The sequence below is a fragment of the Rhinopithecus bieti genome, unplaced genomic scaffold, assembly GCF_001698545.2.
Source record: "Rhinopithecus bieti isolate Rb0 unplaced genomic scaffold, ASM169854v2 scaffold_20777, whole genome shotgun sequence".
Classification (NCBI taxonomy): domain Eukaryota; kingdom Metazoa; phylum Chordata; class Mammalia; order Primates; family Cercopithecidae; genus Rhinopithecus; species Rhinopithecus bieti.
Window position 1 is genome coordinate 890,236 of NW_016810099.1, and position 17,712 is coordinate 907,947.

Below are 17,712 nucleotides of genomic sequence, written 5' to 3' on the forward strand. Positions count from 1 at the left end.
ACTGCACTCCAGCCTATGCCACAGAGTGAGACTCCGTCTCAAAACAAAAACAAGAGCAAAAACAAAACAAAACTAATCTAAACGTGTCGTATTCAAACTACAGAAAAATACACATAAAGAAAAGAAAGAACACATCCTGCAAGAAGCCAAAGGGGGGGAAAAACACCTTTTCTATAGAGGATAAGGATTACAATGTGTCTGACTTCTCAGAAACCAGGCAAGCAAGATAAGAGTGGAGTCAAATAAAGTGATGAGAGAAAAAACCCACCAACCTAGAATTCTGTATCCTGCCAAAGTATCCTTGTGTAGTGGAAGAGAATAAAGACTTCCTGAAACAACAACTGAGATGTGTAGACCTGCCTTGTAAGAAATTAAAAAAATAATAATTTTTTTTTTTTGAGACGGAGTCTCGTTCTGTTGCCCAGGCTGGAGTGCAGTGGCACAGTCTTGGCTCACTGCAACCTCCGCCTCCTGGGTTCAAGGGAGTCTCGCTCTGTCGCCCAGGCTGGAGTGCAATGGTGCGATCTCGGCTCACTGCAACCTCCGCCTCCTGGGTTCAAGCAATTATCCTGCCTCAGCCTCCTGAGTGGCTGGGATTACAGGCACCTGTCACCCACGACCGGCTAATTTTTTTGTATTTTTAGTAGAGACGGCGTTTCACTATGTTGGCCAGGCTGGTCCAAACTCCTGACCTTGTGTTGTGATCCACCACCTCAGCCTCCCAAAGCGCTGGGATTACAGGCGTGAGCCACCACGCCCAGCGAAAGAAAAATCTTGAGAGAATGGAAATGATACAGGTCAGAAACTCCGATCCACACAAAGAAAAAGCAGTGGAGAATGAATGAGGTTGAAATAAAAACTTAAAAAACAATTCTTAGCTAATGGGTGTGTTCAAAATAGTAACGGCAACAATGTATTTTATTATATACACTGATGTGTACTTATACATGTATCTAAGTGAAATGACGGACAGCAACAATACAGGAATGGGAGGAAAGAATTAGGACTATCATTATTATAAGGTCCTCACAATACCTATCAATGTGGGTAAGGGACAGGAGCGATAGAAGTTATGTCATCTCTGTACCTTCCTTTCCATTTTTGCTGCAAATCTAAAACTTTTCTACAAATTACAGTTTATTGAAGATAATAATAAAGTGATAAATGCATGTGGATAAACATTAAAGTGATAAAAGTGTAAATAAGATGAGGAGAAAAGCCCTAAATCAAAACACTGAGGTACAACTTTACTGTGTTTCATCATCCCATATCATAACCTCATTTTTTTTTCAAATACAAAGTTATATTTATTTTCAATAATGAAAACAACACAACAAACTGGAGTCAATCCACTAATATTTACAATTTAACACAATGGCTGGAACAAACTATGCTCAATAAATAACACATAAACCAAGTAAGATTATTCTTGAGACTCCTTAGGGTTGCGTGCGTGTTTTAAACAAAATTGAGGGAGTGGTGGGTAAAGAAAGCCATCCTACAGACTTGACTGAGAAGGGTTCCAAGTAAAGAACAGCCAAGGAACAGGGTCCCCAAATACTAAGTTAGCAAAATGAATATGGCGTTTTCAAAGCAGTCTAGAAATCAGAGCTCACTGAGAGAAATGACAAGGGTCTGGGGATAATCCATGTTCAAGGCCTCATAATTAAATCTTCCCCCATTTCTGAATTCTTTATTTGGAATCTATCACAACCTAAAGGAGCTTCTGCCAAACGGTAGGAGATTACTGATGCTGCCTGAAATGGCCTATGCCCCCTAAATTTCCTTTGACTTTGTCACTAATATATCAACAGTTCCATTCCAACAAAGGATTACTGCTATGTACACCTCCTGTTCTTTGGTTTAAATTCTTCTTTCATAAATATTGATACTTGCTCAAGGAGAGCTGTAAATACATCCAATTTCTTTTCTTTTTATCCCCCGCTCTACAACTCTGCTTGGCTACAAAATCTAGGACTCACAGAGCAACAGCAGCAATGGTCAGAAGATAAGGGCCAGTTCCAATGCAAGAACTCTCTAAAGTTCAATGGCCACAATTTTTTTTAACCACCTCATCTGCATTGACTTTTTTCTTTTCTCATTATCTTGCCAATTATTTCTTTCGAAACTCAATCCTCTGAGCTACATTCTGAGCACCAAATTTTTTGACCAATGCCTCTCTGCTATCCTCGTCATCTTTCCGCAAATCTATGTCATCTTGCTGGGACCAAATGGGTTATCATCCATCAGCTCTGACCGGATGCTAGGAAGGAGGAAGCAGCCTTCAGCTCACCATCATTGCTTAGGAAGGCCTGTGTAACTGTCCATAGATCCAAGTTAAACTTCTCCATTAACTGCGGAATGATCATAATGGCAGCTCCCACCTCAGGTGGAGAAACTGTTTCTTCTTCTTCCTGATCAGGCTGTGTTTCTGAGTCTTCCTCAGGCGTGGGGGATCATCATCACACATTGTTCGGTGTATTTCAGAATCAGGGCTCTCATCCATCACCACCTCCTCCAACTCCCGGGTGGCTTCTGCAAGCATCTTTTCCACCGCTCCTTCGCTCTCCTGGATTTCTTCCTTCACAGGCTCTTCTTCAGGCCAATCTGGAGTTCTCTCTCTCTGTGGTTGCAGTTATCCGCGGCCCAGCGGCCCGCTCCTGTCTTCCGCTGGAGTTTCCGGGAGAAGGCGCGCCCCGGGCGCCCCCTGGCAAGCGCTGGTGCCCCTGGCCCCGCCACCAGGGCTGCGTGGGCGAGCTCTCCATAAGGCGCTGCTAGGGACAGAGCTGGCAAGCAGGCGTTTTCCCTCACGTTGGTCAGGACGGCCAGGTCGTCCGGGTCAGGGAAGGGGCCTCCGTGGCGCCCTTGGCCAGGGCCCTCGGCTTTGCCTTCCCAGCAGTGTCCCCTGAGGCGAGGCGGGGCCCAGCCAACAGGCTCCACCTCCAGCCTCTTGCTGCCCTGCGCTCCACCAGTCCAGGATGCGCCCTGTGGAGATGAAGTGGCCCAAGGCTTCCGCCCGCACCTCCCAGGCTCCTGGACCGACCATGCGGCCACCCTGCAGGATGAGCTGGGCCAGGCTGGGCCCCACGTGGAAGGACACGGAACTGCCCTCCTCCCTCTCTCCAATAGAGTCCAGGAATGGATGGGTCCACTGGGATCTCTGCCCAAATCCATCGCCTCTGCCATGTTTGAAGCCGGGCACTAGAGGAGCTGCTCCTCACGAGTGCCTGGCACACGGCGAGACTGACCTAACCTCATTTTTATATAGCTCATCTGGAGACCAGAAAGACTAAACAATACTTAGTTACATGGTTGCACAGCTCACAGCTAATTATAACAGAAACAGAAAACTATTAGGAAAGTGTATGTGGAAGGATGCAAGTAAAAGGGGGTTGGTTTCTGACATGAGGCGCAATAGAAACCTCCCTCTCCCAGTATTTAACTGTGGGGCAACTACAGTTCCAGGCAAAGACATACACAGCTCAAGAGTACGAAAATGAACCACTAGGCTACAGCGCAGGGCAGGAACACACAGGCTTGAGGATACACAATTACTGGGACTAGGTAAAAGTATATCCCATACATTAGCCTGGGAAGGACAAGACAGACTGCATATGGTATGAATCCACTTATTTTCCAGGACAGACAAATTTATCTGTAGTGAGAGTAATCAGATCAGCCACTGCCTGGGCCAGGGTATGTGTGGTGGGCCAGATTTGACTGTAGAGGCCATGAGAGAACTTTCTTGGGGAATGAAAATGATTTATATTTTTTGGGGGGTGGTGGTTATACACTTGTATACAGTTGTCAAAACTCAACTGTATACTTAAAATCTGTGTAATTAATTGTATACAAATTATACCTCAAAGATTATTGGTTTGTGTGTGTGTGTGTGTGTGTGTGTGTGTGTGTGTGTGTTTTTAAGGATAAGAAGTATAATATGTTCTATCAAGATGCTTCTCAAAAGCAGAAAATTTAAAATTGAGGGCCGGGCACAGTGACTCCCACCTGTAATATCAGCAATTTTGTAGGCCGAGTCAGGTCGATGACTTGAAGTCAGGAGTTCAGGACCAGCCTGACCAACCAGAGTCAGGTGAAATCCTGTCTCTACTAAAAATACAAAAAATTAGCTGGGCATGGTGGCACGTGTCTATAGTCTCAGCTACTAGGGAGGCTGAGGCATGAGAATCCCTTGAACCCAGGAGGCAGAGGTTGCTGTGAGCCAAGATCACACTACTGTACTCCAGCCTGGGTGAAAAACAAGGGTCTGTCTCAAAAAAATACAAAAATAAAATAAGAGGCCAGGCTGGGTGTTGTGGAATGCTGCCTATAGTCCCAGCTACTCGTGTGAATAGCCTGAGGCCAGGAGTTGGAGGGCAGCCTGGTGCAACATAGCGAGATCTTGTATCAATTAAAAAAAATTTTTTTTTCAGGCCACAAGCAGTAAACAGTAGTAAACTCCACTATATGGAAATCTCAGCTATCCAGAAGATCTGCTTCCAAGTAAATTCCAGAGAGCCACAATTTTACTTTTCATCCTAAGCAGAAATTGTAGCAATAACACTTTTAACCTAATTATTTTTTCCTCTCTTTTTACAAGTCTTGTCAAAACCAGACAATGATTAATACTACTTTCACTAAGTACAGCTTTTTAAGTTGTTATAAAGATAGTGCCAGTCAATGGTTGTGGTAGGCCTACATTTAAATTTATCTAATGCCATTTCTATTCAGATGCCTACAACAAAAACTTGGGAAAAGCATGGAGTAAAGCCAATCAAAAAATAAGTTTCTTCAAGAACTAGCAAGGTACATCTACCACTGTATGTGATAAAGTTAAATTTTTTTTTTTTTTTTTTTTTTTTTTGAGACGGAGTCTCGCTCTGTCGCCCAGGCCGGAGTGCAGTGGCCAGATCTCAGCTCACTGAAAGCTCCGCCTCCCGAGTTTACGTGCCATTCTCCTGCCTCAGCCTGCCGAGTAGCTGGGACTACAGGCGCCCGCCACCTCGCCCAGCTAGTTTTTTGTATTTTTTAGTAGAGACGGGGTTTCACCGTGTAGACCAGGATGGTCTCGATCTCCTGACCTCGTGATCCACCCGTCTCGGCCTCCCAAAGTGCTGGGATCACAGGCTTGAGCCACTGCGCCCGACCGATAAAGTTAAATTCTTAAAAGACTTTTTTAAAGTGTCGTTAAAAAAAGAAAAACGAAAAACCTCCAATCTGACAACAATGTCAGTGTGATATACGTATCAAGAGACTTTAAAAAGATTCATACCGTGACACTTTTAAGGAGTTACTATATGGATATAATCATAAATGCACACATTTGGTATCCAATGGTGCTTTATTTATTTAAAAAGAAAACAAGTAGGCCGGGTGTGGTGGCTCACACTTGTAATCCCAGCACTTTGGGAGGCCGAGCTGGGTGGATCATGAGGTAAGGAGTTCGAGACCAGCCTGGCCAACACAGTGAAACCCTGTCTCTACTAAAATTACAAAAATTAGCTGGGTGTGGTGGTGGGTGCCTGTAATCCCAGCTACTCGGGAGGTTGAGGCAGGAGAATCACTTGAACCCAGGAGGAGGAGGTTGCAGTGAGCCGAGATCGTGCCACTGCACTCTAGCCTGGGCGACAGAGCTAGACTCCGTCTCAAAAAAAAAAAAAAAAGACAAAAAAGAAAAAAAGTACAGCTAGTGACACAATCTAAGGTTCCAAGTGGGAAGAATCATGATCCATCTGTAACAGTATGATCAATACCAGGTGTGGTGGCTCACATCTGTAATCCCAGCAGTTTGGGGGAGGGAGGCAGGCAGATCACTTGAAGCCAGGGGTTCCAGACCAGCTCGACTAACATCGTGAAACCGTGTCTCTACTAAAAATACAAAAATTAGCTGGGCATGATGGCAGGTGCCTGTAATCCCAGCTACTAGGGAGGCTGAGGCACAAGAATTGCTTGAACCCACCAAGACGGTGCCACTGTACTCCACTGTACTCCAGTCTGGGCCACCAGAGCAAGACTGTCTCAAAATAACAATATAATAATAATAGTATGATCAAGATTTGAACTCCCATAGCCTAGATTGTGGGACCAAAATCCTAACCAACATATCCTATTTAGTTTTACCCATTTTATCATTCAGAGCATTAATGAGGAGGATGCAATTTGTCAGTATCTGAGGGCAAAGGAAACAAATACAAAAAAAGGTCAGCAACAATAAAGGTACAGCAAAAAAAACAAACAAAAACTAAAAGTAGATATATATTCCATCTTCTTGACTCACAAGGCAAAAAGAAATTCTAAATTCCATATTAGTAATCATTTTAAGGAAGTGATAAATATAAATCACTGCTCCTTTCTTCATGTCTCTAGCTTACCTTTTAACTCTATATATGTTAACATATTTTATAAGCAATCTGTCACTATTTAGAGAGTCATATTCAAGGTTCCCTTAAGTTACCTCACTAAGTAAGGCACCAACTCCCTTCACATTGACTGCTGACTTCATGTTGTCACCATTTTATTCTAACACAAAAATAGGAAGGGCCTGGAAACATGAATGACAATCCTGAAAACAGTTTCTTCCCAGAAATCATGACTGTACTGGGAAACCTGGATCTCTGGATTTGGTGATGAGCCCTCAATGAACAAAAAATTAAATCTAAGAGGAAGGTGAATGAACAAAAAATTAAATCTAAGAGGAAGGTGTGTTCCAGCAGATGCTACACAATGGACCAATGGATGGACCGACTGATGGACTGATGAACAAACAACAGAGAGATAAAAGTTTCAAATTATTTGTAGATGAAAGTAAAGAACAGATAAACCGAAATTGCTGAAACCAACATTTTGAAGTTCCAATTTCTGACCCACTTACAAACACAAACCTTCCATTTCATGACGATAGCCTAAGGCAAAAGTAAGAATAGGCGCTGGTCCACCCAGGCCCAGATTTGGGTTTTCCTGACTGTTGGAGGCTTCCCTACACTACTTTAAGACATCTCCCCATTTTATCCTACGCATAGTGTAAATACCAACTGTAAAAGGCACAGTAATTTAAATGAACTATTAAAAAACAGTAGGCCAGACATCGTGGCTCATGCCTGTAATCCCAGCACTTCCAAGGCAGGAAGATTGCTTGAGCCCAGGAGTTTGAGACCAGTTTGGGCAACATGGCGAAACTTCATCTCTACAAAAAAATACAAAATTTAGCCAGGCAAGGTGGCGCACCCCCGTCTGTGACCCCAGCTACTTGGGAGGCTAAGGTGGAAGGATGGCTTGAGCCTGGGAGGTGGAGGTTGCAGTGAACTGAGATTGTGCCACTGCATTCCAGCCTGGGCGACAGAGACCCTGTCTCAAGAAGAAGAAAGAAGGAAGAAGAACAAAGAAGAAGAAGAGAAACCTCATTTCAGTTGAAAAAATAAAGTCAATAACTGAGACTATAAAACATATGTCTGTTAACAGGTAAGGTTCATATTCATTCATGTAATAACTTTATAGTACCTGCCACTAGGCACTGAAGGCACCAACACGAATGCCTTCTAAGTGAATTAACCATTCATCTTACACATATTCCTATGCCCCAAGTAAGAGACAATTTAGTAAAAATGCATATCATATATTTTACACTGTCTAAAATTGATTCTCACTTTATAAACCACACCTCAGAAATTAATCACTGGAGACAAATAGATGCCTTAAACATGTAAGCATGCCCCCAACAGGTACATCACTAAGAAAGGCTCAAGATAAATCACACACAGGCTTTGGGGGGTACTAGCTATAATCCACTCCCACTGCCCCCAACGCCTCACCCCAACCATTTTCTCCCGTCCTAGAGAGCATGTGAAAATGTGAGAATATTACAAAAATAACTTTGCATCTACTCTAACTTTTTAGGTATATAATTTGCCAACTTAGGGAATTCACAATCAGTAATAAAGTACCTGCAATACACTTTAAAACTGTCAACACTGAGAATCTCTGTCTCCTAGGGATCTAGAGTGATTAATAATCCTCCTTCTGCCAGGTGCGGTGGCTCACACCTGTAATCCCAGCACTTTGGGAGGCCAAGGCAGGCGGATCACCAGGTCAGGAGATCGAGACCATCCTGGCTAACACAGTGAAACCCCGTCTCTGCTAAAAATACAAAAAATTAGCCAGGTGTGGTGGCAGGTGCCTGTAGTCCCAGCTACTTGGGAGGCTGAGGCAGGAGAATGGTGTGAACCTGGGAGGTGGAGCTCGCAGTGAGCAGAGATCGCACCACTGCACTGCAGCCTGGGCAACAAAGCGAGACTCCTCCGTCTCAAAAAGTAACAATAATAATCCTCCTTCCACATGCACATGAAATTTGGACTATCTTTAGACCACATATCTAGCTTACAGAACAGTTTGGCGAGCAGGCCCAAAATGTCATACTGAATACCAAATGAAAGACGACAGGTAGAGTCCTGCAGTGAAGGACTCTCTACACCTCTTATCCCTGATGCTAAGATCCCCAGGTCTGAACAATGTTAATGGAGTCCGCAAGCCAGGCAGCAGCAGAAATAGTGAGCTTAAGGAAGTGAGGTAATCACGGCCAAGACACAGCAATACACTAAGAACGTGCCTCAAAACAATTAAAAGCAACCGAAACGGACTGACTCCAAATCTTATAGGGTATTTGCTTGGAAACAAAGAAATCCTGCAAAGGAGTATGTGGTGCCCTCTGATGCTGTCAGTACCGTTTTCCTCCACACTCTCCAAGGTTAGGACCATCACTCCGCTTTCTTCGCTCTCCTCTGTGCTTTTCCCACAAGAATACTTTTCTGATACTACTCCCCTTATGGGAGGTTCATACCCCATCAGATAACCCTCATCCACCACCAGCCTCCTCACTGACTCCAGGGAGACCAAAGGCTCTGCAAAAGGAGTATTCCCAACAAGGCCAAAGAAAGGCGTGTGCGCCCCGAGAGAGGGTGCAGGAGAGGGCCAGGCACTCTCAACCTCAGACCAGTTTTAAAGAGGATGTCAGGCATCTCCTGAAGAAAACTTAACTATGTCTAATCAGAAGTCCGACTGCAGCCTAACTGCAAAAAAAGCAGCAGCAGCATCCTCAAAGAACAGAATGTGGAGGCACAGATACATAGACTGGTCACACCCACACTGCCACGAGAAAGGAAAGGCTCTGCACGATGCCTCCCAAGGAGGTGGTCATGGTTCCATCCCCCTCACCCAGAAGGCTGCCCGCCACCTGTCTCCACACAAAGACACAATACAAGGCGGATGGAGACTCAAGAATGGCTTCAAAGAGCTTTCCAGGCAGGCTGAGGGACAGTTTCCTCAGCCTCCGAAGTCCTAATTTTCCTTCAGCAGAGTCTCTGGAAAGGGGGTTCTCTACCTGGTCTCTGACCCCATAGCAACACCCTGCCATCACTTACCTCTGGTGAAGGTAGGAGGGCAGAAACAGCCCTCATCTCTCCCCACAATGTGAAAATCAGCAAATGCTACAGGATTAGGAGCTGGGAGCCAAAGGCCTCTTTAGCCCGAAGAATGGGAGCCAAGCCAAACCCAGGCCTGCTTCGGGCACACAAAGTAGTTAAGAGTGTGGGGGTGGGGCAGGGAATGAACAAGGAAAGAAGAGCTAGAAACTGAAAATGACACGCAACTGTAAGCAGCAGGATGACTTTACCAACTGGACCGAATCACATCAAGAATCAATGGTGACAATTTCTATTACTGTATTTTGGGGAACCAGACTCAACAAATAGAAATGGCCCTTCCCCAGTCTTTTCTAGTTATAATACACAGAACTGTAGCCACAGCTATGGATCACTGTTTATTTAACATGCAGAAGAAACAAGACAAGCTTTGAGAATATTAGCCACAACACCACTAATGGCCAGAATACCGGCCATTAGAATATTCTGGAAATTTACTAGTACATGACTTTGAGATTACACATTTCACTATAAAGTTACATCCTAAGGAAAGAGTCATGTATACACTTACACAGAGATGTCATCTTAGCACTGTTAGTCCATTTAAGATTGGAAAAAACCCTGACGTCCGACAACAGGTAATAAATGACAGCATGGCCATATCTGAATTACAGTGACATTAGATCTACATATTAACATGAAAAACATTTATTATATATTACCTTTAAAAAGCCATAAAAATGTATATCATGTATTGATACATTTTACATGTATCTGTATATATACATAGGTAGACCTATATAGGCTCAAAGTAATTATAATTATTTTCTTCTTTTTGCTTATCTCAATTTCCTAAAATGTTTACAATAATTTTTTTTGAAAGAGAAAGGTACTGTTTTAAATTTTGACATTTACGTAAAATATTTTAATAAAAAACAAAAACAAGGACCAAGGTGCCAAGGGTCTGGATTTTACTAAATAAATGGTAAGTAAGATAGGTCCTATATTAAGGACCTGCCTAACCCAAGTCTTGAGTTCTTCCCATCGTGTATCTTATGTCTAACATTTCCAAGTCTATCCGACCCAGCCTGATAATTACTTTCAGTGAAACCCAGCTTGCACATCCCAGGTCCATTACATCACATTCTTGCACTCAAGGGAGGCCCAGATGGATCTTTCACACTGGATTGGACAGCAGGAACGGATGGACTCGTTCCAAAGTGCTAAGCCACCATCTGCAGCCTTCTGTTAATTTTCTCCATCTCATCTGTCCCATTCCCAATTCTTTGTACATACCCATTGCACAAGTAATCAAGATTTGCCCTGCAGGTGTCTCTTCCCATAAGGCAGGTAGAAATATAATATTAAATTAAATTATTTTCAACTAAAGCAATGCCTTCACATGACTCTCAATCCAAAAACATTACTCTGTGCCTAATGCTAAAGGCCATGCAAAGTACTAAAAGAGCATAATATAATACATGGTCAGCATGACAAAGAACTTAAGAATCCAACTGATAAAACAGAACTCGTAAATGTGAAACAATGAGAAAATGATTAAGTCTTGGGCTTCCTATTAACTGCTAGGCTTGGCTCTACTGGTTCTAATCCCAATTCAACTCACTACCTATTATATGACCTTAGGCAACATCCTCAACTGTAAAACTATGAGTTAAACTTAAATTATCTCTAACATCCTTTCCAGCTTTTACCTTCCGTAGCTCTAGAAACAATGAATCAGAGAAAAGAAAGACAAATGTGGGCTTCTAGAATGTGTTATAAATTACCTATGCAGAGACAACCACCAAGTGAATCTGGCAAGGAAAAAAATTTCTAGTCAATTAAAGCTTGTTTCGGCCGGGCTCAGTGGCTCATGCCTGTAATCCCAGCACTTTGCGAAGAAGAGGCGGGCAGATCACAAGGCCGGGAGTTCGAGACCATCCTGACCAACATAGTGAAACCTCATCTCTGTTAAAAATACAAAAATTATTTGGGTGTGGTGGCACGCATCTGTAGGCCCAGCTACTCAGGAGGCTGAGGCAGGAGAATCGTTTGAATTCGGGAGGTGGAGGCCGCAGTGAGCCGAGACTGTGCCACTGCACTCCAGCCTGGGCGACAGAGGAAGACTCTGCTTCAAAAAAAAAAAAAAGACTTGTTTTTATTATACAAATGGGGGGTCAGAAAGTAAATGAAAGAAAAGTATACCATTCTCCTCCCATTAGAAAAATCCTGACAAGGCTTACGCTATGTAAACAAATCTACTAGTAGAGAGGGGCAGTGACAACAAAAAAAATAGTGAACAGGGCTGGGCACAGTGGTTCATGCCTGTAATCCCAGCACTTTGGGAGGCCGAGGCGGGCAGACCACTTGAGGTCAGGAGTTCAAGATCAGCCTGGCCAACACGGTGAAACCCCGTCTCTACTAAAAATGCAAAAATTAGCCAGGCATGGTAGCATGTGCCTGTAATTCCAGCTACTCGGGAGGCTGAGGCGTGAGAATCGCTTGAACCTGGGAGGTGGAGGTTGCAGTGAGCCAAGACCCTGCCACTGCACTCCAGCCTGGGCAACAGAGCAAGACTCTGTCTCAAAAAAAAAAAAAAAAAAAAATAGCAGACAGGAAACACTTGATCGAGTATGTGTGAAGCTCTTTACTAGACACAGTTCAGAATACAAATATGGATAAAAGACAGTCCCTACTTTTGGAAACTTTATTTCATTTATTCATTCATTCATTCACTCAGAAAATATTTATTGAATACATCTACTATGTATAGGACAATTCTAGGTAATGTAATACAAGAATGCATAGGATAGAGAAGATCCCTGCTCTGATATAACTCACATTCTTAGGGAGAAAACAGACTAAAGTAAACCAAAAAGGTAACCCTAGAAGAAGGAAGCAGAAAAGAGTTAAATGTGACAGAGATTGACTGGGTTGGGAAGAGAAGCGAGGGCACACTTTTCACTGGGTGATCATGAACACAGAATGTTAATAATCACTGACACTGGGTGACAGGAATTCATTGTGTTACTCTCTTTATAAAACTTACTTAAAATTAGGCCAGGTGTGGTGGCTCACACCTGTAATCCCAGCACTTTGGGAGGCCGAGGCAGGTGGATCACGAGGTCAAGAGATTGAGACCATCCTGGCCAACGTGGTGAAACCCCATCTTTACTAAAAATACAAAAATTAGCTGGGTGTTGTGGGAGGCGGGTAGATCACGAGGTCAAAAGATCGAGACCATCCTGATCAACACGGTGAAACCCCGTCTCTACTAAAAATACAAAAATTAGCTGGGTGTGGTGGCGGGTGCCTGTAGTCCCAGCTACTCAGGAGGCTGAGGCACGAGAATCGCTTGAACCTGGGAGGTGGAGGTTGCAGTGAGCTGAGATCATGCCACTGCACTCCAGCTGGGCGACAGTGAGACTCCGTCTCAAACAAACAAACAAACAAACAAACAAACAAAAAACACCTATTTGGAATTAATAAAATAGAACAAGCTATAGATAGGCTGATCAGGGCATGTTTCATTCACTGAGATGACATCTGAGCTGAGAGCTGGAAACCACGAGCAGGTGCAAAGCCCCTAAGAAGTTCAGAGTCTTTATGAGAAGAAAAGAAAGCTGATGAGCTAAAAAGCTAGGAGAGAATGGTACGAGGCAAGAAAGGCAGAAGATGCAGAAAGTTTCTGTGGGCCCGCTAAGCAATGGTAAGGGATTTAGACTATTCTAAATGCAAGAGAAAGCCACTGGAGGGTTTTACGCAACAATGGGAAGAGAGCAAGATACTATGCTTGCTTTTGTTTTATGAATACAAGGTAATACAAGGTAGGTGCTAAATCAGGTAACCCAAAATATATTTATGTTTAGCTATGGGAGGAACTAACATGTTGGTGGCATCTTTACCTCGCTAACCCTTTATCTGAACTGATAGTAACATTAACTTCTCATTCCCAGCAACAACCAATCCAAAGACACTAATGCAGGACCTGGAATGGTGCTTCAGAAACATCTTGGGTGAGAAAGCAATCAGTGTAGGCTTAAAAATGTTGTTACAGATGTCCAACAAAAATGCTGAGCAAACAACATGTGGGCTAGAATTTCAGACTTTAAAGATCTTACTTAGAAAAAAATGGCATTCTGGCTACCATGACAGCTGCCACATAAATGAAAAGGAAACTGAGGCATACAACAGATGAATGACTTGCCCAATCACACCGCTAGTAAGAGGAAGAATGGAGACACAGGGATGTGAAGTCCACTCTGCTGACTTCCTGACCAGTGTTCTTTCCAGAGCACCACAAAGAAGCAAACATAAAAATAATTTAGAATCCAGAGACAGAAAGGCAGACGAGTGATCCGGGCTGGGGGATGAGGGGGCCCGAGGGGGGGGGTACAGGGTACTGCTCTTTCTGGGAAGGGTTGAAAAAAATAAAAAACGTTCTTTGGGAAACTGGATAGAAACGACAGCTGCAGCGACATATTGAAGTCACTCAATGTGACTGAATCGTAAACACTTTAAAATGGTTAACAATTAATTTTACGTTATGTAAAGAATTTTGCTCCCAAGTTTAACAATGAACTTGAAAAGAAGTAAAAATAATAACTTAGAGGGGATCACGCCCACAACTGAATGAGCAAGATGATCAGTCACCCAAAGGTAGCAGTTTTTGGGCAGCCCACGTTCATATCAAAACTCAAGAAAAGCTGGCTCAGACAGGGTTTCTCAATCTTCAGGCCGACTGACATTTTGGAACTAGATGATTTTTGTATTGCTGTTCTGAGAGCTGTCTTATGCACCGTAGGCTATAGTGAGCAAGTATTCCTGACCTCTACCACACCCCTCCTTCCCGCTGGTTGTGGCAACCAAAACTGATCTCGCAGACAACAGCTGCCAAAGTCCTTCTAAAGGGCAAATCAGCCCCGTCAAGAACCAACTGTCAGAGCAAAGTGCCTAACTTCTCCTATCTTAATTTCCTCACCTCATCCACCCAAAACCTGAGGCTAACAATGAAGGCCGCTCTATTTGCACGGCCTCTTTTTTTTTTTTTGAGGGGGGGTTGGGGGGGGTGGGCGGGAGAGAGAGAGCTTCACTCTATTGCCTAGGCTGGTGTGCAGTGGTGTGATCTCAGCTCACTGCAACCTCCGCCTCCCAGCTTCAAGCAATTCTCATGCCTCAGCCTCCCCAGTAGCTGGGATTACACGCGCCTGCCACCGTGCCTGGCGAATTTTGTGTTTTTAGTAGAGATAGGGTTTCACCATGTTGACCAGGGTGGTCTCAAACTCCTGAGCTCAGGTGATCCGTGCACCTCGGGCTCCCAAAGTGCTGGGATTACAGGCATGAGCCACCACACCTGGCCTCTTTCGATTGTAGCCCAGTACTCTCTTTCACCTGCCTTGCTCTATATCTCACTAGGCTGATGCGAGCTTATATTGAAATAACTGGGGAAACGATTTTACACCGAAAGATCCTTAAAACGACAACAGCAACCAACTCCTCAAAGACAGTAAGTGGCTATGAAGAGAGTTATTCTTAAATTTCTATCCAAAGAAAGTATTGGTATAAAAGCTTTCCATTAAGCTTTAAGAACATGGCTAATAAACTAATATTCCAGTTGTCAAAGGACTGTAGTTTCTGAATCTGCATTTTTTGTTTGATTTGTACTTAAATGTTTCTTATACAAGGTGCTTCCCTTTGAAACTGACTGACACATCTGCTTGTTTACCTCACCAGTGTTCAAGAAAGATTTTAGGTTCCTCTATTTTCACACGAGAATACCCCAGGCATGTCAGGCAGCAAAGGGTTAATTTAATTAGTTCTGTGTATGCTCAAAGAATTACAAGCAACTTCATTTAATTATTAAGCAGCCAATCAGGTAATCTCTGTGGTTGATTAGTGCACTAATGAAATAATGTCTTCCAGTTCAAAGCTGTCATTCCAATCAGGAGACAGCTCTTCAGCTAGAAGAAAGAGCTGGCAGGATTTCCAGACTCACGCTAAGAATTTGGGGAAGGGAAATGAATCATTTCATATTTCACCCCATTGTATTAAAAGATAAAGAAGTTTGTGAACTGACATTTATAAGATACTCTAGCCAAGAATAGCAGAATACACATCCTTTCCTTTTCTTTTTTTTTGGAGGGAGGGCTGGGGGGAGGAACAGAGTCCTGTTTTGTCACCCAGGCTGGAGGGCAGTGGTAGTATCTCGACTCACTGCAACCTCCACCTCCTAGGTTCAAGTGATTCTCATGAATCAGCCTCCCCAGTAGCTGGGATTACAGGCGTGCACCACCACGCCTGGCAAATTTTTGCATTTTTTTAGTAGACAGGGTTTCGTCATGTTGGCCAGGCTGGTCTCGAACTCCTGACTTCAGGTGGTCCTCCTGCCTCAGCTTCCCAAAGTGCTGGGATTACAGGCATGAGCCACCATGCCCGGCCTTACACATTCTTTTCAAGTGAACATGAAACGTTTACCAAGAGACACCATATTCTGGCCCATAAAACAAGTCTCAATACATTTAACAGGATGCAAGTCATACAAAATATGTTGTCTGACTAAAGTGGGTTAAATTAGATATCATTAATAGAAAGCTCTCTGGAAAATTTCCAAATATCTGAAAACTAATATTCTTCACACTTCTAATAACTAATACACTTCTAATATATTCATATTTCTAAATAACCCATGGTTGCAGGAAAAAAATCGAAAGGGAAAAGGGGAAGATCCGAATGCTTTTTCTCTAAGATGAGGAACAAGCCCAGGATGTCTACTCTGGCCTCTACATTTTATGGTTGGCTCTAGACAGTGCAATGAGGTAAGAAAAAGAAGTAAGTGGCCTCCACATTGCAAAAAAATACACAATTATCCTTATTTACAAACAACATAGGCCGGGCGCGGTGGCTCAAGCCTGTAATCCCAGCACTTTGGGAGGCCGAGACAGGCGGATCACGAGGTCAGGAGATCGAGACCATCCTGGCTAACATGGTGAAACCCCGTCTCTACTAAAAATACAAAAAAAAACTAGTCAGGCGAGGTGGCGGGCGCCTGTAGTCCCAGCTACTCAGGAGGCTGAGGCAGGAGAATGGCGTGAACCCGGGAGGCGGAGCTTGCAGTGAGCCGAGATTGCGCCACTGCACTCCAGTCTGGGCGACAGAGCGAGGCTCCGCCTCAAAAACAAAACAAAACAAAAAAAACAAAACAAACAAACAAAAAAAAACAAAAAACAACATGATCATCTATGCAGAAAATCCAATGGAATCTACAAACAGGCTGCTAAAAGAGGTGAGTTTAAGAAGGTTACAGATACAAGAGTAATATACAAAACTCAATGCTATTTCTATATACTAGCAAATAATCGAAAACTTTTTTTCTTTTTTGAGACAGAGTCTCGCTGTTTTGCCCAGGCTGGAGTGCCATGGCACAATCTCGGCTCACAGCAATCTCCACCTCCCACGTTCAAAAGGTTCTCCTGCCTCAGCCTCCCGAGTAGCTGGGATTACAGGCGCCCGCCACCACGCCCAGCTAATTTTTTGTATTTTTTTTTAGTAGAGATGGGGTTTCACTATTTTGGCCAGGCTGGTCTTGAACTCCTGACCTCAGGTGATCCACCTGCCTCAGCCTCCCAAAGTGCTGGGATTACAGGTGTGAGTCACCGTGCCCGGCCGAAAACTTTTAAAAATGTGTAACAGCGAGCTCGGGTGGCGGGAGGAGTGGCAGCGGCCAGGCAGCCCAGTTTTGCGAAGGCTCTCTGCGCGCCGCGGCCCGCAGGCACCTGGCACGCGCCTTCCCCACCACCAGGATGCCCAAGAGGAAGGTCAGCTCTGCCGAAGGGGCCGCCAAGGAAGAGCCCAAGAGGAGACTGGCGTGGTTGTCAGCTAAACCTCCTGCAAAAGTGGAAGCGAAGCCGAAAAAGGCAGCAGCGAAGGATAAATCTTCAGGGAAAAAAGTGCAAACAAAAGGGAAAAGGGGAGCAAAGGGAACACAGGCCGAAGTGGCTAACCAAGAAACTAAAGAAGATTTACCTGCATAAAACGGGGAAATGAAAACTGAGGAGAGTCCAGCCTCTGATGAAGCAGGAGAGAAAGAAGCCAAGTCTGATGAACGCCATATACCATGTCTTACCAGTGGTCCCTGTCTCCCTTCTTGTACAATCCAGAGGAGTATTTTTATCAACTATTTTGTAAATGCAAGTTTTTCAGTAGCACTAGGAACATTTTTAAGAAGGAGGAAATCCCACCTCATCCCATTTTTTAAGTGAAAATGCTTTTTTTTTTAAGAGGTGAAATCATTTGCTGGTTG

The 17,712-nt window shown here is 43.8% G+C and overlaps 1 protein-coding gene and 2 pseudogenes across 6 annotated transcripts in view; 1 reads left to right on the top strand and 2 right to left on the bottom strand.

The window, feature by feature from the left end:
- CECR2 (CECR2 histone acetyl-lysine reader) overlaps positions 1–17,712 on the bottom strand; it is a 200,236-nt gene that overhangs the window by 138,943 nt on the left and 43,581 nt on the right. The gene's annotated exons all lie outside the window — the stretch shown is intronic.
- LOC108541723 (telomeric repeat-binding factor 2-interacting protein 1 pseudogene) lies at positions 2,114–2,801 on the bottom strand (annotated as a pseudogene).
- On the top strand, positions 17,106–17,671 carry LOC108541705 (non-histone chromosomal protein HMG-14 pseudogene; annotated as a pseudogene). The gene has a single exon (XR_001889035.1). The product of XR_001889035.1 is annotated as a non-histone chromosomal protein HMG-14 pseudogene (transcript).